Here is a 20,543-nt window from a genome sequence, read left to right as displayed (position 1 = left end):
CGTGGAAATAAATCAAATCGTCATCATAGGCATATTCGGCACAATTTTCGTAATATTATTAGCTCCTGGGACAATACCATTCTTGACGTACACAACATTTCTCTTTTTCTCTTTAATATTAAAAACTCTATACTAAAAGCCTTAACTTTATTTATTAGCAATTTTAAATGTAAAAATATTCAACTTAAGCATATTATTTTAGACATCTCTCTCTTTAGACTAGGTCGCATTACTACATACAGTAATGAATACTGTACTATTAAATTTACTCATAGTTGGTTCGATAAAATTCCTTGGCATTATTTACTTAATAATCATAATAATTTTCTCCCATTTTATAATAATTTCAAGTTCAAGATCCATCACTGCTTCAACTATGAATCTCCTATTGGACTTAAAATTTGTAATTATAAAACTCTAGCTACTAATTTAGGCAACTTACATGCTTTAGATCTTCCATGTCACTGTGATGATCCCATATATGCTCCTTACGTTGATCAATATCATAAACATATTATTACTGGTAACCTGGACATTATTAACAACATTCCACTAAAGTCCGCTATGGAAAAAGGTTTTAAATTCAGACCAGTCCATAAGGCCAACCTCAATAATATATATAAAGATATTTATCTGAATATCTTGAATTTTTGCAACAAGTTAGCATATAAATATACAATACCACACGAAGCTTTCTATAATTGGATAAATGTCACATTTCAAGACATTAAAAAAATTATTTCTAAAACTTACTACCTTTATAATAATTCGCATACCAAGTATTTTAACCTGAAAAAAGCCATCTCAGATTTACAACAAAAATTTATCATCACTCCGGTAGATAAGGCTTCTAATAACTTTGCTATCTTCTGCAAGCAATTTTATTACACCACCCTCAAAAATGAAGTAGAAAGTAGTTCCACCTTTTCACGCTGTAATCTCGGCATTAATACCATCATCAAAAAAATTATAGCTTTGCATAAAAAATTGCATACCAAAATTCGCAATTCTACTTTGCCTTTCTTGTATATGATAGCCAAATTCCATAAACATCCAGTTGGCTTCAGATTCATCACTAGTGCCAAAAAAAGTGGCTGTTATCATCCAGGTAAACAATTTTTCAAATTGTTAACTACTATCCTTATTAATATCCCTACCACTTGGATCATTAACAACAACCACAGTATTATTAAAATTTTTAATTCCAATGCATATTCCAGCATATTTAGTATTGAAACATATGACTTCACCAACTTATTTACCTCCTTACCGCATCACCTAATTGTTAATGTACTTCATCAATTGTTCCTCAAATACAAAAACGTTATATCAACAGATGAGGTTACTTGGAATAACTACATCAACCTCTGTATCCTAAACAATTACATCCACGATGGTAAATATGCTTATAAACAATCCATAGGAGTTCCCATGGGTTCACAAATTTCTAGCATAGTATCTAATCTATTTCTCCATTACTACGAACATCTATTTATTGATAACAACCCGAACCTTAATTTTTATGCATTCCGCTATGTTGATGACATTCTTATTCTCAACATTCATTTTGAAAATATTGCTAAATCCATATATCCAACTGAACTCACTCTCAATAAAGAAAACTTTGGCAACCAGCATGCAAATTTTTTGGATTTAAGTATTACTTTAAATAGACCTCCTCTTCGTCATAATTTAGAACTATTTGACAAAAGAAGCGAATTTAATTTTAATATTATCTATTTAACAAATTGGAACTCGAATATTTCGATTAAGGTTCATAAAAATATAATCTACACACAAATTATCCGTTTAGCTAATATTAGTAGCAATCAATCACTTTTCGCTGGTGCTTTGAATGATCTCTATACCAAACTTCGCAATAATGACATTCCTATTAATTTCTTAAATTTTATTATAAAAAATCTCTCTGATTTCATTAAAGAAAAATTCGGTTTCACCATGTTCCACCTTGATTAGGGTTAATTCGATACTTGTATAGTTGTATAGTTGTACATTTGAATGGTGGTATTTCCACCACTTGGAAAGTGATCACACATAATGACTTCTATTATAACTTCTATTAGAACGATGTTCGTGTTCTTTCACTTCCTAAGTTTTCTTTTCATTTTCGTAATTTAATATCAATAATTACTTATGTCCAATCTTATTTTCTCTATTTTATTTTGACCACAGAGGGCTCCCATAGTTCTTCTCTTCTGAGCAACTCCACCATCGTTGTCATAGTTTTCCCTCTGTTTGCATTCCATTCTTATTAATCATATTCGCGTAATTGTACCTTATTAATCATGATCGCATATTTTATTGTCATTTCTTAATTATATTTCACTCAACTCGTTTCTGCCAACTATCATAGGTATTTAATTTTCTTCCTTTTCATATTTTTTATTTTATTTTATTTCGTAAAATATACAATACAAGCTAGCGGTATTAATTTCCACTTCTACTAACACTCTCACAGCCAAGGCCCTCTCTATGAGGTTGGGTACTTACATCCCCAGCTTGCCTAGTATCCTTTAAACTCTTTTCCTTCGCTTTACTTCTTTCTACTTTCTACTCTTCGTCTTTCCGTCCGTTGAACTATTAGTGTAATACGAGGGTGATTCGGACATTCTCACTTTCCTCATTCTCACTATCTTCGCCTCTGTATTTTTAACTTCTTTTCCCTCCCCTACCTTGCATTGCTTCCTTTTTCTATACCGCTACCTTGTTATTTATTTATTTATTACATACTATCGACTCAATTTATTTCCAAATACACTGCGTTACGTAATTTTTTAATTTTTTAATCTAAATACACTGCGTTTGCGTTACTCAATTTTCTTAATTTTTAATCTAAATACACTGCGGTTACACTACGTTACTTAATTTATTAATCTAAATACACTGCATTTGCGGTTACACTACGTTACTTAATTTATTAATCTAAATACACTGCGTTGGGGCTACCTCACTCATGTTTATGGAGATATATAAAAAATTTCTTATTTTTTTATTTATTTTTATTTTTTTTTTTTTTTTTTATTTATTTTTTTTTTTATTTCCTTTTCATTTCTTCAGCTTCTCCATCAGCATGAGTTTGCATAGAAACACAGTGTTTGGTACATGATCAGGTGTAGCCCCCTGATGAAATACCTGATCTATGTACCAATTTTTAATTTTTAATTTTTAATTTTTAATTTTTATTTTATAATTTTTATCTCTATCACCCTCCCTCTTTTTCTTTCAGCTTTTGTACATATAATTGGCCTGTTAATTCGGCATTAATTCGGATTTAATTCTACTTAATAATTATTATTATTTTTTATTTTATTTTATTTTATTTTTTTTTTTTTTTTTTTTTTTATAGGATCTTAACATTCTTTTTCTCTTTTTTTTCTTCAACTAGGTTCGGCATTCTGTGTTTAATAACTTCTCCATCTATTTTTATTTTATTTTCTATATTTTATCTTATATATATATATATATATATATATATATATATATTTTTTTTTTTTCAGGATTTGTAAAATTTGGTGCCCCTTAAAGACTAGCAGGACCCTTGCCGAAGGCAAGGGTCCTGCTAGCCTGTGACTTAATCCGGCATTGATGGCCAGTTAGCTTTTTGGCAAGGCTATCTGTTTGAAAGTAGTGCAATACCAAGACAACTCATTGAAAAGGAAAGTTTAAATCCTGCTAGCTGCAAAAACAGATTAAAAACATGATAGTCTGCAAGCATCTTAGAAAGAAATATTACTCTTTTTAGCATGGATTCTTAAAGACTGATGCAATTGTTGATATGGGTACTGAATTGCTTTCTTAATAATAAGGGAATAGGAAACTCATAAATGCTATACAGGGTCGGATTTAACTCTGTTCTCTCTTACAGTTCACCTGTGACAATAGTAAAAAAGGATTTTTTAAGGTAGAGCGAGGTCCCTTGTACTGTGAGGTCCTAAGCTGTAGCTTGTTTAGCTTATATGTAAATCCAGCCCTCACACTATACCATGTAGCATTAGCATACAATGCAAGAAAGCGAGCTTATGCAGCATCAGCCAAAAAAAAAAAAAAAAACCCTCCATTTCACCCATCCATTCGTTCAAAATTCCTGTCCAGCTCAGCCTTAAATTTATTTAGGCTATTAGCTTCCACAACAAAAGTTGGAAGCCTGTTCCACCAATCAACTACCTGCTGGCTAAAGGCAAATTCTGCACATCTATTCTACAACTATCTTTCCTCAATTTGAAACTGTGCCCCCTCAGGTTCTTAGTCTGAGCAAGAGGAAGAATCCCATCAACATTCAGCTTGCTCAACCCATTCAAGGCCTTATACACCTCAATCACATCACCTTGCAGGTGCCTACTCTCCATCTGCTGCAATTTGTAGTACTTAAGCCTTTCTTGGTAAGAGCACCCCCTTTGTTCCCCTCACCAATCTTGTTGCCCTTTCTTGTACTCGTTCTAGCAACTCTACATCCTTCCTAAAATGAGGCCTCCAGACCTGTACACAGTACTCTAGATGTGGCCTGACCATTGCCTTGTATAAGGATAATCACCTCCCTGTCCCTGCTAGCAAAATTCCTATATAACATTGACAAGACTCCATGACCTGCCCTGGCAGCCCCTCTGCACTGCTCAGCAAACTTCATATTTGACTGCACAATTACACCCAGGTCTTTTTCACTTTCCACTTCCCTGAGTGTAGTACCACGCAGTTGTACGTTTCTCTTTGGTTATTGCTACCCATATGCAGTACTTTGCATTTGTCAATGTTAAACTTCAGTTGCCACTTTTCAACCCATTTCCCCAACTTATCTAGATCCAGTTGGAGTAGCATACTCTTTACTGTCGTCAACAACCCTGGCAACTTTATATCATCTGCAAACTTGGACATTAAACCTGATATACCTTCATCAATATCATTGATAAATATACAAAACAACAATGGACCCAACACCGAACCCTGGGGAACTCCACTAATAACATTTGTCCAAAAGAGCAGTGTCCATTGATTACCACTCTCTGTCATCTCCCACTCAACCATCCCTTTATCCATTGTAGCAACTTACCCTTAATGCCATATGTATCCAATTTGTACAGCAGTCTTCCATGTGCAACAGTATCAAAAGCTTTCCTGAAATCCAAGTGTATGATATCAAAATTATTTTTGGCATTCAGTTCCTTTGTGACTACATCATAGTATCCAATGAAATTGGTCAGACAAGATCTCATTTTAACAAACCCATGCTGTGTCTTAAATATTACTGCAGTCTTGTCTAGATGATTCTGCAATGCTTCTTTAACCAGTGATTCCATTATTTTCCCCAGAACACAAGTTAAACTGACAGGTCTATAGTTATATTTCTTACTAAAGAGCAAAATCCCTTAGGGATAATAAATCACATAAATGACATAGCCCATGTAGTGCATGCATCTTTCATGTATTCTAAAAATATTGGCATAGATGGTTAAAGTAACATCTTTAGATGTAGCCATGCTATCTAAACTGACATTTTTCAATATTAAAGGTAATGACCATTGATGTCAAAGTATTAGGTTAAAATCATTAATGGAATAAAACAATCAAAATATAATCATCAGCATGTTGCTAGCTGATGTTAGTTGTACACAAATTTTAGAATAATTTGAGACTTTAGTCTTGATAGTTTTGGCTGAAGATGGGATCATGCAATGGTTTAGTGGAAGGATCCTGCATTGCAACCTGTTGTGGGAGATTTGAGTCTGTCCCTTACTTATGGAAACAATTGGGAAGGGAAACTGACCATGGGGTCAAGTTTTTTAAACCAACTAGATGATTGTCCATATTAGAATGATGAATGATAGGGAAGAGTATTCTGAACCTGATAATCAACTGTGATCTTGGAGTGCTAAGGTGGATAATGATGTGTGAGCTCTCACTTGTTAAAGGTAAGGATTTTAATTTTAGGAAAGGGGACTGTGACTGTCTAAGATCTACATGGCTTCTATCATTTTGGAAGATAGAGAGGGCAAATACAGTGAATTATGAAAAAAATTAAAGTCACTGTAAACAGAACTCATGCACATATACAATACTATTAAGTAAACATGCAACTGAGGTGGGGTGCAAAAGTGGATAAAAAAGTAACTGGCTAACTGAATTCAGAAAAAAAAAATGAATGGGACAGTTATAGAGCAATAAAAAGCTGTTAAATATGTAATAAATAAGTTGATTCATAAGAGAACCATGGAAATGATTAGCTCGGGCAACAGCTGGGTATTTGTATCACTGACTGAAAGTGTAGAGAAAGAGATAAGGAGTGGTACATGTATGCAAATACAAAAAAAAGAAATGTGCAAATCAAATTCACCCCTTTCATCATAATGGATATGGGAAAGTCATTGATAACCCAGCCGATCTATTGAATGGGCACTTTGTATAGATCTTTACAGATGAGCATCCCTTACAGTGAGGAGAAACTGCTCGAGAACCTGAACACTGTAAAATCAGTGTTCAAGTTCATTGGCACAGTCCAAATTTTAGAGAGGATTGTCTACTCAGAAAATTTTCAGGTTTGAAGGGAGTAAGGGACCAGGGCTAGTTTGTGTGTATATTTATATATATATATATATATATATACATACAGTCTAGCCCTGTATACAGTAATTTTAAGGAAACAGTGAGGAATATGTCAAGCATTTAACCATGACAGTTTCACTAGACTCAAGGATGAGATCGCTGAGTGGGAGAAGTGCCAGTTTATTTGCAGTCTATAAAGGTGATTCACTTTGGAGAACAAAGTGGGTAACTACAGATCATTTAATCTGACTTCATAGCAGGGAAAATAATAGAGACATTGATTAAGGATGGAATACTGAGTAACCTAGGCTAGGTAGAAATTGTTACCTTAAGGAAGTATGGAATGGTTATATAGAGGATAAGATTATTTAACTAACCTGAGACATGACAATGTTACTTGTGAGTTAGGAATAGAAAATAACTGTTTTTTATTTGGATTTAGCAAAAGCTAAATTTAGCAATTCACTCAGTCCCACACAAAAGATTGTTATTGTTTTAGTAGTGGCAAATGATATAAGAAAGCAAACTTATAAAGCATCAGCAAGGGAAAAAACAAACACTTCCCACATCACCTGCCCGTCCCCTCCACTAATTTGTTAGTGTCTTCCTTGAATTTATTGAAACTACCCACTTCCACAACAACAGATAAAAGTTTGTTCTTACAATCAACTACCCACTGGCTTAAGGAAAACTTCTGTGCAACTATCTTTCCTCAATTTGAAGTTATCCCCCCCCCTCTTGTTTGTACTCTGAGCAAGAGGAAGAACGTCATCAGCATTGAGCTTGCTCAATCCATTCAAAGCCTTAAACACCTCAGTCAGATTGCCTCATAGTTGCCTAGTCTCCAAATGCTGCAATTTGCAAAGTTGAAGCCTTTCTTGGTAAGAGCACCCCTTCTCTGTACTCGTTCTAGCAAATCTACATCCTTCCTGAAATGAGGCCTGCAGACCTGTATGTAGTACTTAAAAAAGTTTAACCATTCCTTGTACAATGGGATAATTACTCCTTATCCCTGCTAGTAAAGCTTCTGTATATCATTGGCAAAACCCCATGAGTTGTCCTGACAGCCTATCTAAACTGTTCAGAGAACTTCATATCTGACTGCACAATTACCCCAGGTATTTTTCATTTTCCATTACCCTGAGTGTAGTACCACACAGTTGGTAAATTAATCTAGGATTACTACTACCCATATGCTGTACCTTGCATTTGTCAATGTTAAATTTCAATTGCCTTTTCTCAGCCCATCAACCAAATTTTACACTTGGAGGGGTTGGATAAAAAAATGATATTGGAAGAGAGGGATTTGTGAGTTGTGATACAGGCAATCATCACTTTCTCTGTGTTGCAGATACAGCAAGTTGATCCATGGTATTCTGTCAATAATTTATCATATAAATGCTTATGGTGATAGGATATAATTCCACTGCATAAAGCAATTTTGGGATGATGTTCTATCCAGTTGTAGAAGCCTCAACTAAAAAAAAAAAAAAATATCAAACTTCTTGAAAGGTCTAGATAGGCAAACATGCCTTGTAAGATTAGTTGACAGGTGCCCACCATATGAGGAGACTGAATATTTTGACTACAGACCTTGGTAACTTGATACCTGGTGGAAAATCTAATGGAGGCTTTTTTAGGTTCTGAAAGGGGATAATAAAATGAATGAAGATGAAATTTTCATATTAAATATCACTAGAATCAGTGAGTATAAATTTAATCAAGTAATGCAATTAATAGGGCAGGGAAGAATTTTAAATGCATTATAGGAAGCTTTCCTGTAGTCATTCTAGCAAGTTGCCTTCATAGATGGGTTTTGAGGCCAGTGGCTTGGGGAAATTCAGAGGCCTGCTTAAAGGCCTCTGAATTTCCCCTAGTAGTAGTAATGGCCTGATTCATTGGTAGCCCTTTAAAAAAGGCCTGATGCATAAAAGCTAAAGGCCTGATGCATTGGTAGCCCTTTAAAAAGGGCTACCAATGCATCAGGCCTTTAGCTTTTATATAGAGGGAAACACACAAGATAGTGTTTATTTTTATTGGCTGGTACAGCAAAAACTCATGATTTTTTTGTACTATACAGCTAATAATACTGACAGAGCAGTTTTAGACTGCAAAAGGGCTAAAAAAATATAGGGGTGAAGTCAGAAATTATAGCTAACATGAAGAAAAAGTCTTGCATAGACTAAAATAAATTTATGTTAGAATGAGGAACAGTGTAAGAAAATATTCATTGTGAACATTGGCAAAAGTGGTAAAAGGATATCTGATGAACTTAGTGGCACAGAAGAAAAATGCATGGGGTGATTATAAACTGTCAGGGGATGCCAAGTCCTACAGGGAGTTAGACAGATAAGGCAGATTATGAGAAATCTAGCTAAGAGGGCAAAGAAAAGCAGCAAGGAATTCTTTACTAGAAGGAAAGGGATGAATCACATGGTTCCTGGATATGAATGATTGATGATTCTATACACAGATTCTGTATTCAGATTGCTGATGAACTCAATAAGTATTTTGCATCTACATTCGCACTAAGAAGTTTTTAGAGATGGAGTTATCAGAAGTCTTTTTAATACTGATTGGGAATTAAATGATTTTATAACAAAAGAAAGTAATTTGGAAGAAAAATAGCTGCAGAAGACAGAGAACATAATTGGATAGATTCCATTTGCTTCGGTTGATAGACTCTACCTAGTTGTATTAAAAGAAGCTGCAAAAGAGGTAGTTAAACCTTTAGCCATCATAATAAGCACATCTTTAGGTTTAGAAGTAGTTCATCCTTTGAATTCAAAGGATGAAGTGGGTATCTGCAGATTTGTAAGTTCGACCTCTGTGCCAGAGAAAATAATGGAGTCAGTAGTAAAAGAAGTAAAGCAAGATTGATCATCTTGATAAGGTGGAACTATAAGACAATCACAGCATGGGTTTGTTAAAGGAAGATCATGCCTCATCAATCTGATTGGCTGTTATAAGGTTTTTACCAAGAAATGGAATGCAAAGAATAATTTTGACATCATATCAAATTTGATACACTATGTATGATAACTGTATAAATTCGAGCAATGTGGCATTAGTGGCAAGTTACTGCTACTATGGATAAAGGGATGGTTAAGTGGTAGGAGACAAAGAGTGGGTATAAATGATCCACACTGTTCCTTGTTATGAGCTAATGTGATGAGTGGGCTTCCACAAGGATTGATGTTAGGCCTCTTACAGTTTTTTTTTTTTTTTTTTTATGTGAACCCCAAACACGAGAGGTATTAGAACCTATAGTACTTAGTACCGTGCTTGGGTTAGGGTTGAAGGAGAAGTATGGGGGGAGGGGGATGCCGGTATTAAGTATTTTTAATACTTATTAATGATATTTATGAGTTATTTTAAGTTTGATGTTTTGCTGATGATACAAAGGTGGGCATGGTGGTTTATATTAGTAGTAGTAATGGCAAATGATGCAATAAAGCAAGCTTATATAGCATGAGCTAAAAAAAAAACTTTGTCCACCCATCCATAACCTCCAAGAATTTGTCTAGTTCTCCCTTGAATTTATTTAACCCATCCACTTCCACAACAACAGATGGAAGCCTGTTCCAACAATCAACCATCTGCTGGCTGAAGGCAAACTTCCACACTTCTATCCTGCAACCATCCTTTTTCAACTTGAATTTATACCCAGTGACGATGCCAGACTATTTTGCACCCTAAGCAAGGCTAACTACTTGTATCCCCAAAAAAAATTGCCAACTGCAATTTTCAAAAACAGATGACCTGTAGAAAAAATGAAAAGCACAAATGACAATATAAATTGTCAGTTGCATTTTTTTACATGGGTTAAAAAAATAATCTGTATAAAACTGTGCCCCTCAAAGGTCAGTACTGCCCCCCCCCTCTGAGGTCTGTGCCGTAGGTGGTTTGATACATTAGGCCAGCTAGGCAGTCACCCCTAGGTGGCTGCCTAGCTGGCCTAACGATAGCATTGGCCCTGTTTATACTCCATTCGTGTGTAGTCTCAGCAAGCGGAAGAATACCATTAACATTCAGCTTACTTAAGTCTCAAGACAGAATTTTTCTATCGTGGTCCTCACACAAATTTTGTCCGTTTACTATTGTTACAAAGTGCTACAGTTGTTTAGGATATGGTCATACTGCACAATTTTGTTCACATCAATCCCATCCTGTGGCCATTGTGCCCATAGTGGGCATGTTTTTGCAGAGTGTCTGCACAGAGAAGAAGTATGCTGTGTCAATTGTAAAAGGCGAAAGCTAACTACCAACATTCTGTCAGAGATGGTTCATACCATGAATATTTAAAAACACTAGAAGTGGCACGCCTATGAGTAACACAACTAATAACCATATAAACACTGTACATTGTAATCAAGGTGTAAATAATTCTGATTCAGTTTTGCCAGATGTCTACTCAAGTAATGGGAGAACCTTTCATTCAGTTCTGCAGGCTCCATATATTTGAAGATTATACAAATTAATGGTCATCATTCCCAGGCAGTTGTTGATGAGTTGAGGATTTCTGCAGAGACTCATTCGGTGGACATAGCAGCTATTCAAGAACCTTTTTGTGCAGGTCTACTTGAAGGGCACCCTTCTAAAATTTTTGGATTTTTCCTCAAGGACTAGGGTTATCCAGCCAGCGGATATGGATCCTAAATATTTTGTGATTGTTTTTAATGAGAATCTAGACATTAGAGTCATTAATAGCCTGTGTACTCAATTTTCTACCTGAGTTATGATCTCCTATTCTAATATTGAATTCTACCTTATATCTTTATGCTGCCCATCATCAGCTGGTTTTGATCAATTTTTGGTTTACTTGGAGAATGCTTTTAATCTTCTCGGATATACCTGCAATATTTTAATCTCATCTTACATGAATGCCAAATCATATTTCTGATTTAGCTCCTACAATGATTCTTGTGGCCATCTCCTTGAGGAGTTCATAATTAGTTACAATCTTGCTATTTTAAATAGGCCCAAACTTTCACTACTTACTGCAGTTTCATTGGTGATTCAAATATTGACTTAACTCTCACGAATTCACATTTTGATCTGACAGTTTCTGATTGCAGCATCAAGCCTGATTGGTGTACAAGTGATCATCATATGATCTTTTTAACAGTTTCATCCAAACTTACGTTACTTTTTCTAACTCCTTTTGCCTCTGCAACTGGAACTAGTAAGATTTAACCCCACGGGCTCACAGCTGGTGAGTATGGGCTTGGCACACCTGAGCTGGATGTCATCATTCTTCTCTTTCTTGGTGATTCCTTTCTACTTCTCTCTCTCTCTCTCTCAGGGTAACTCGGGAATTTTTTTGGCTGGCGCAGCACAAGCCTCAGGCTTCCTTGCACCGTATATGACCAATATAATAATAATTCTCTCTGAAAAACATAGACTGGCCTGCTTTTGATACTTCTATTCTTCGAGACTTCTTGGATACATCACCTAAATCATCGACATCCCTTTCAATTCTGGAACTTGTTGACAAAATTTGATAATTAAAGCTTCTTATTGATCTTCAAGGGAAAAAAAAAAAAGGATAATCTCTAGAACTTGCCCATGGTGGACCCTGGAGCAATCCTGATTAAGAAAGCAAGTTCACAGTGCATACCGTTTTTTTCAAAGACATCGAGATTTAAATCTTGTTTATACTCTGGCATGACCACATGGTCAGAAGAATTTACAGTAAATCATCAATACAAATGTTAATCATATTTAGCAGTCATAGGCTTGCAACTCAGAAACAGGAAGCTTGGATGGCTTTTGTGCAATTCTCTGGGAATGCTGATCCTTGGGGCTTGTTATATAAGCTTTTGCTTGGGAAAATTTTTACTCCAAATATATATGAATCTGTTTTGGCAGACTCAACTGAGACATTAACTTGGACAGATAGTATTACAGTGGAATCTCGTTAATACAAAGTTCAAGGGACTTAAATTTTCACGTATTGTAATAACGAGGTTTGTAGTAACGAGGTCCCCCAAAAGTGTCAAACTTTTACCATTATTTATTATTATTATTATTTTTTTGGTATATACTGTATATCTAAGAATAATAATATCAAAAATGAATTAATAAAATAAAATAATAAAAATAAAATAAAAACAAAAGCCTTGTCTAACAATACAGTAATAGGAATAACATATTTTTTAAAGATTTTATTTTATTATTAAGATAAACTAAAAAAAAAAAAAAGCAATTAACGGAAATGAAAATATTTTACAGTATATATTTTGATATATACAATATTTTAGTATCACAGTAAAAATAATTACAATACTAATAAAAGTAAAATAATTAAAATGTAAAAATAATTACAATACTAATAAAAGGAGACATACAAACCATTAACTTTTTAATAAATTAATTTAATTTAAAGAAAGAATCCAATGTTGTTTGCACAGTTTTTGTCCTATATGCATTTTTAACTACAGCACAGACGTTATCAAATGCAATAGTTGTTTCTTTAATCAATATTACTGCAGGCCAAGACATTCTCTATTATGTTCACTGCATTTCGGCATCTTTTTTAGATGTCAGTGTGGGTGCGTCTTCGCTGTCGCTGGTAACTAAAACAGCATTGTTTTGTTTGGTACCCAGCAGCTCTTCTGGTGTTGACGTTACAGTGGTAGCAACTTCATCATCCACTTTCACAAACTCTTCAAATTTGCCAACAAAATTCATATTCTCCTTCAAATTCCTCCATTCCTCACTGTTGCTACCACATTTGTCTGCTGGACCATGTTTTTCGATGATGTTTTGTCCAAAGCCACTCTTTCTGAAGCAGTTGATTATAACACTTGATGTAATACTTTCCCAAGCAATAACAAGATTACGGATAGCATCCAAGACATTCCAATTTGGCTGCAAATTGTTGCCTCCTTCTATGTTGCGGATCAAATACTTTATTGGGCGGGCTCTATATGCTCTCTTGAGGTTATAAATAATGCCTTGATCCAGTGGTTGCATTAAACTGGTGGTATTGGGGGGTAAAAACAACAGCCGTATATTTATCAACTTAAGTGTCCAGGCAGAATGTGCTGTATAAAGGTCTAGAATCATCAAAATGTTCCTTTTTAATGAAGCTAGTCTTCTGTCCAATTTTGATAAACAAAACTGAAAAATTTTGACCATAAGCCAAGCACTTCTATTGGCTTGATAATCAGAGGGAAGTTGGTTAATTGCTTTAAAACATCTTGGCTTGGAAAACTTACCAATCACAATTGAGCATAGTTTTGTACTGCCATCAGAATTGCAGCATAACAGAACAGTGAATCTTTGTTTACTTAATTTTCCACCATGACAAGACTCTCCTCGAACAGAAAATCTTTTGTTTGGCAGCAAATTATAAAATAAACCTATCTCGTCAAGATTAAAAATATCCTTTGCCTCATATTTTTCAAGGATGGACCATACAGAACACAACCAGTCTAGCCTTTTCTTTGTCAACTAATCCAGACTCACCACAAACATTTCACGAAACCAAGTTATTCCTGTTTTTAAATCTTTGGAGCCAGCCACTGCTGCATTTGAAGTCACTAATCCCATGTTGCTGAGCTAGATAATTTGTCTTTTCTTGCAAAATTGGACCTGATATTGGCAAATTAGATGCATCCATTTGTTGGTACCACTTGAAAAGTTTTGTTTCAAGCTCATCGTGTTTTGCACTATGAATTCGTTTCCTGTTTTTCATCGCTGCCCCAGTGTCACGCACTTCTTCAAGTCTTTTTCGGTTTTTCAGTATTGTAGATAAAGTAGGTAAAGGGATGTTGTATTCCTTTGCAACGTCTGTTTTTCTTCTTTCCATCCTATCAGCTTCTTGTATAATTTTTAGTTTAATTTCCAGGCTTAATTCTGTCCATCTACATTTTGTCGCCATAACACTGCTAGATAAGGTTTAATATAAACAAATTTTAAATTAATTTAAAGACACAAGTTCCAAAAAAGACGTCAGCTCAGATAAAATGGCAAAAAAAACAGATTGCTGTATACCATAGCAAAAGACTCTGAACTAGGGTAACGATTGCAACTGACTTTATTCCCGTGGAGAGCGAGGGAATGCATGTAAACAACTTAGAAAAACTTTTTATTCTTTTGTTAATTTAACAACTCATCCTTCAGAAAGATGTTTTTCAGAGTGCACTTAATGTTGTAGCTACCATAAACTTCTTTTGTTTACATAAAACTAAGTTCTAACAAGTCAGTGCCATCCTTCGGGAAGAAGGGAGCTAGGTGGCCAGGGGCAATAATTGGATCACTCTGCCAAGATTTGTATTAAACATACAAAGTGACAATATTTATTTCTCATGGGGTGAAAAAGAATTTTGTAATACATATTAACTGAATTTTCTAATAAACGAATGTATTTACATAGAAAAGCCTATCCTTTCGCAGAGGAATGGTATGTGCTTCATATAAACGAGTACTTTTTATAAACCAAGTTTGTATTAACGAGATTTTACTGTAATGCTATACTAGATGGTCTGTTTTTGGTGGATGACATGGCCTCCGATTCTTTAGATCATTCACAGACTCGTCTTGCTAATTCCAGTTATAGTGTTACATCCAGAGTGAGCCTTTTAATCTGCTTGAATTGAACACAGCTATCCAAAAAATTAACATTGCTAAATGCCCAGGCATGGATCTTGTTGAAAGTACCTTTATATTAAGACTGAAACTAAGACCTGAAATACTTCTGTTTTTGTTTAATGAATGCCTTCGGAGGGGTACTTTTCTAGAGGCTTGGTAAATCTCACTGGTCAAACTCATTAAAAATGCCTGGCAGACCATCATTTCATCCAAGGCCTTGCAGACCAATAGCGCTCTTGGCGAACTTCGGAAAATTACTGGAGCTTCTTATGGCTATCTGTCTACACAACCTATTACAACTACATGGTTTAATATCTCCAAACCAATATGGTTTTTGTCCTGGCAGGTCTGTGAGGATGCTTTGGTGGTCCTGGTTGTTCATCTGGAAAACTCAACTTATAAATATGTTTTAGTCATATATATATTAACTTTGAGGGTTCTTTCGATTCCCTTTGGTTGGAAAGTTTGTTATTTATTTGTTATTTGGTTTTTAGGAGCATTGGCAACTAAGGCCATATTGCTCTGGGGACATTCAGTGGTCATTCCCTGACCTTTCTACATCCTCCGTATTTGGTGGTCACGGGCTCGAACCCTGGTCTAATCAAGAAGCATGTGCTGCTCCTGCCCACCTGGCTACGGAGGCACCTGGTTGGAAAGTGCTCTTGGTTGTTTTCATATTGTCAAGTGTCCTCTACAACTATACTTCCTTTTCTGCAGCTATTTTGATAACAGAGCAATAAATGTAAAATTTAAGTTCAATCAAGTTTTTAGGCAAGTCTTGCAAAGGTGTCTCCCCAGGATCTACCTTGGGACCCCTTGTCTGGAACATTGGCCTACAGCAGTGGATTTCTAGACCCTTTGAAAATGTTAAGATTATAGCCTACACCAATGATTTGACTATCCTCATCAGTAGCGGTACTTAGTCTGAGTTGGAATCTGTTGCTAATAGTACACTTCGGGACCTAAATGAATGGCCTCTTAACAAAGGCCTCTTAATAAAGGTTAGCCCTCAGAAGTCAAAGATGATGGTATTCGGAGCAAATTTAAATATCTCTTGTCTTCCAAGTTAAAATCAATAATGTTCATCTTCCTTTTGTCATAGAAACTAAAATCCTTGGAGTAACAATAGACCAAAAACTAAATTTTATGACACATGTCATAAAATTTACAGTTAAAATCAAGAATTTCAGGAGCTGAGTGGAGGCTCTCGAGAAGGATATTAAAAAATTTATTATAATGCAGTATTTTCCCGGTGGCCACCTACGCCATTGATGCCTGGTTTCATGGGGCATTAATTGTTAGAATTAGAAACAAGTTATATTCTTTGCAGTGAACAATTTTATTATCCACAGTTAGAGTATGTCGCACAGTGCCGACCCCTGCCTTACAAGTCTTAGCTGCAGTTTTGCCCTTAGAACTACATTTGATCTTTAAAGGATTGTCTTACAAGTTAAAGAAGCTAATCCCAACAGAGTTTATGGGAATCACTATTGACTGTCAGTAGGATATCAAGCATAAAAAAAAGAGAATCTGGATTGAATGGCAGATCTGCTCAGAAATCCCTCTTTAGGATTAGTGACAAGGCACTTCTTGCCAGAACTAACTTTCCTTCACAATAAAAAAGTACAATCATGGCTTTCCATCAATACTATACACATTTCACTTGACCACAGGACATGGATCATTAAATCAGCAACTCTTCAGGTTCAATTTGGCTACCATAGATTTGTCTTTGTGGTGAGACAGAGAGTTGGGATCACATACTATATTCATGTACTAACTGCGAGGATCAGAGAACTCTCACAAATTATTGTGTTCTACAGCCTGACCAGAAATCTTTGCTTATCTGGAATGTTGAGAGTTTTCAAACATTTCAAACTTTTGCAGAGAAGTTTTTGAGAAAAGACAGCAGCTGTCATCTACAGTTTCATCTTCTTCTGGATCATCTGAGACTGGGATCTCTATCTCATAATTGTTCTTGTGGTCTTGAAATGGGACCTCAATTAAGACCTCATTTGATACTGATTGTAACCTAATTTATGTTAATTTTGTAAATAACGTATAATTGAACAATTTCCCCCCTCTGGAGTGGGCCCCCAGAGGGATCTGGCCCACCTTTTGACAACATCAGGTGGGTCAGTGTCTCGAATTGAGACAGTATGAGCACTGTTGGAACTGGCCCACCTACTAGTGTGGACGAGTATCCAGAATCATCTCTCCAGGTGATTGATGCTTCTGGGTAGCCAAGAGGCCAAAACAGAACAGAACAACAAATACACATAATACACACAAATCTACATTACACACATCTGGCCCTTTTCCAGTGGGTACTGTTCTTCGCAGAAATATGAGGCAGAGTTGGATTGACGTTCTAGGAGCCACCCTTTACAAAAACACGTCCACACATGTCCTTACTTAATCCATTCAAGGCTTTAAAATACCTCAATCAGATCACCCCGCAGGTGCCCCGTCTCGAGACACTGCAGTTTGCAGAATTGAAACCTTTCTAGGTAAGAGCACCCTTTTGTTCTCTTCACCAATGTAGTTGCACCCATTCTAGCAGATCTACATCCTTCCGAAAGTGAGGCCTCCAGACTGTATACAGTACTCAAGGGGTGGCATAATAATGGCCTTATACAAAGGAAAATCACCTTTTAAGGGCACAAAAGGTGATATAGTTCTACACGTCATTAATGATATTAAGAGTAGGAGACCGGTGGAATTACTTAACAAGTACAGGTCACTGTTGAAAAAAAGCCGTGAATTAGGGTTGAATTTGAAAGTGACTGCTATTCTGCCTAGACACGATAAGAGGGAGTATATGATGAGAGCCCTGTCGATCAATTCGGCCCTGGAAAGATTGTGCAAGGCTCAAGGGGTAGAATTTTTTTCAGCCTGGTCTGTACTTGTTAACAGGAAAGACTGCTTCTACAGGGATGGGATACACTTAAATAGTTGTTATTTGGTTTTTAGGGGCATTAGCAACTAAGGCCATATTGCTCCGTGAATATGCAGTGGTCATTCCCTGACCTTTCCACATCCTCCGTATTTGTTGGTGACGGGCTCGAACCCCAGTCTAATCAAGAAGCGTGTGCTGCGCACTGCTGCTCCTTCCCACCTGGCTACGGAGGTGCCTTCTTAAATAGAAAGGGTGCAAGAATGTTTGCTGATGTTATCGAGGCAGTATTAGGTTGGTCGGAAAACTGTTAGATTGGGGGGATACAAGAACTAATAGATTAACACTAGCCACTGGCAGAGGTGAAAGTGATTCTTGCACTGCTTCTATTGGAATGAGCAGCAGCCTGGAAAATAAGATGCAGGATATTTCAGAGACTGCTGGGAGTCATTGGGGTACAAGTAAACACATGGGTTGTGTTAAGGTAGCTAAGAAAAAGAACAGGTGCATGTATACTTGCGTGTACACCAATGCTAGGAGTTTGGTAAATAAATTTGATGAATTTGAGGTATTGCTCAAAGCATCAAAGGTGGATATTGTTGGGATATCAGAGACATGGTGTCACACAGATATAAGTAATGCAGAACTGGAATTTGGGGAGTACAACGTCTACAGAAAGGATAGGAAGGGAGGAGGGGTTGTGTTATTAGTTTAAGAAACACATAAAATCCAAGGAAGTGAAGCCAGTCGACAGTAGGAGAATAGTAGGACATTGAGAGTAGGAGTGTGCTATAGGCCTAATGACTCTGATGAGTTTAATAAGAAACTGTACAGGGAAATAGAGTGGGCCAGTAAATCAGAGAGTCTTATAATGGGGGATTTTAATTTCCCAGATATTGACTGGAATTTGTGGGTTGGTCACTTGCACACTAGCAAGGCTTTTGTGGATTTATTGGATGATTGTTTTCTAAATCAGCATGTTCGGGAGGCAAATAGAGGGAACAATACTCTTGATTTGATTATCAGTAGTGATTCTTCATGCATTAAGAATCTGCACATACAGGAACCACTAGGTGGCAGCGATCACAGTGTGCTGAAGTGGTATTTAATCAAGGAGGTAACTACCATCAGGGGTAAAGGGAAAGGTTATTGCTTTCGTACAGGCGACTACGATGGTCTGAGACAGTATTTAAATTCTATACAGTGGGACCAACTGATGATGTTACCAACAGCAAACTCAAAATGGGAAGCATTCAAAGAACTTATCTTGGAAGCTACTAGGCTTTACATACCAACTAAGAAATATTGTTCAAGGTTCAAGCCTAAATGGATGTCAAGTGAACTAATGAGACATATGGCAGAGAAGAAAAATGCATGGGATACAAATTAACATGGGATACAAATTAAAATGCAAATTAACATGTGACACAGAAGCCTACGATAGATATAAGTTGATCTGTAACCAAGTTACAAAGGAGGTTAGGCAGGAAAAGGCAGATTACAAGAAATCTTTGGCAAGGGATGCAAAGAAAAACAGCAAGGAGTTCTTTACTTATGTAAACTCTAGAAGGAAGGGGATGAATCAGATTGGTCCACTTGATATCGATGGTTCAACTGTTCATGATCCTGCTCAGGCAGCTAACAAACTAAATCAATATTTTGCATCTACATTCACACATGAGGAGTTATTCAGGAAGGGGAATGCCATAGATGAAGTAAACACTGGCAATGAGCTAGATGATCTTGTAATAATTGAGAGTAAAGTGGAGGAGAAATTGTTGAAGATAAATACAAGAAAGGCACCTGGGGGTGGATGGCATCTAGCCAGTTATATTAAAGGAGGCAGAAAAGGAAGTAAGCAATCCATTAGCCACAATTATGAGAGCTTCCTTGGACTCAGGGGAGGTATCCACAGACTGGAGATGTGCAAATGTAACTCCAATTCACAAAGGAGGATCAAAGGCTGACACAAGTAATTATAGACCTGTGAGTTTAACTTCTGTTCCAGGAAAATTAATGGAAGCACTGGTTAAAGAAGCACTGCAGGATCATCTTGACAAGAATTCAGTTATAGCTCAGACGCAGCATGGTTTTGTTAAGGGAAGGTCTTGCCTGACCAATTTGATTGGATACTGTGATGTAATTACAAAAGAATTGGATGCAGGGAATAACTTTGATATTATATATTTGGATATTAGAAAGGCTTTTGATACTGTTGCACATCGAAGACTGCTGCACAAATTGGAGCAGTGTGGCAATGGTGGCAAATTGTTGCTATGGATAAAGGGATGGTTGAGTGGCAGAAGACAGTGAGTGGTAATCAATGGAAACTGCTCATCGTGGACTATTTTATTAGTAGAGTCCCTCAGGGTTCAGTGTTGGGTCCATTGTTGTTTTCTGTATTTATAAATAATATTGATGATGGTATATCAAGCTTAATGTCGAAGTTTGCAGACGATACAAAGGTTGGCAGGGTTGTTAAGGGCGCTACTGA

General features: G+C 36.3%; 1 protein-coding gene across 4 annotated transcripts in view; it reads left to right on the top strand.

The window, feature by feature from the left end:
* Positions 1-20,543, top strand: part of LOC150076880 (retinol dehydrogenase 12-like) — an 80,842-nt gene that overhangs the window by 7,494 nt on the left and 52,805 nt on the right. The window contains exon 1 of one of the 4 annotated variants that reach the window (XM_090385660.1): positions 2,277-2,374. The exons of the other annotated variants lie outside the window; for them this stretch is intronic. The gene's annotated coding sequence lies outside the window, so the exon portion shown is untranslated. Of the gene's footprint in view, positions 1-2,276; positions 2,375-20,543 lie in introns of those variants that run through there. 4 annotated transcript variants of the gene reach the window in all.

Source organism: Mastigoproctus giganteus, chromosome 12 (genome assembly GCF_048544385.1).
Source record: "Mastigoproctus giganteus isolate SK-2022 chromosome 12, ASM4854438v1, whole genome shotgun sequence".
Lineage (NCBI taxonomy): Eukaryota > Metazoa > Arthropoda > Arachnida > Uropygi > Thelyphonidae > Mastigoproctus > Mastigoproctus giganteus.
The sequence above is the reverse complement of the archived record's forward strand: the minus strand, read 5'-3'. Positions and strand labels throughout refer to the sequence as shown.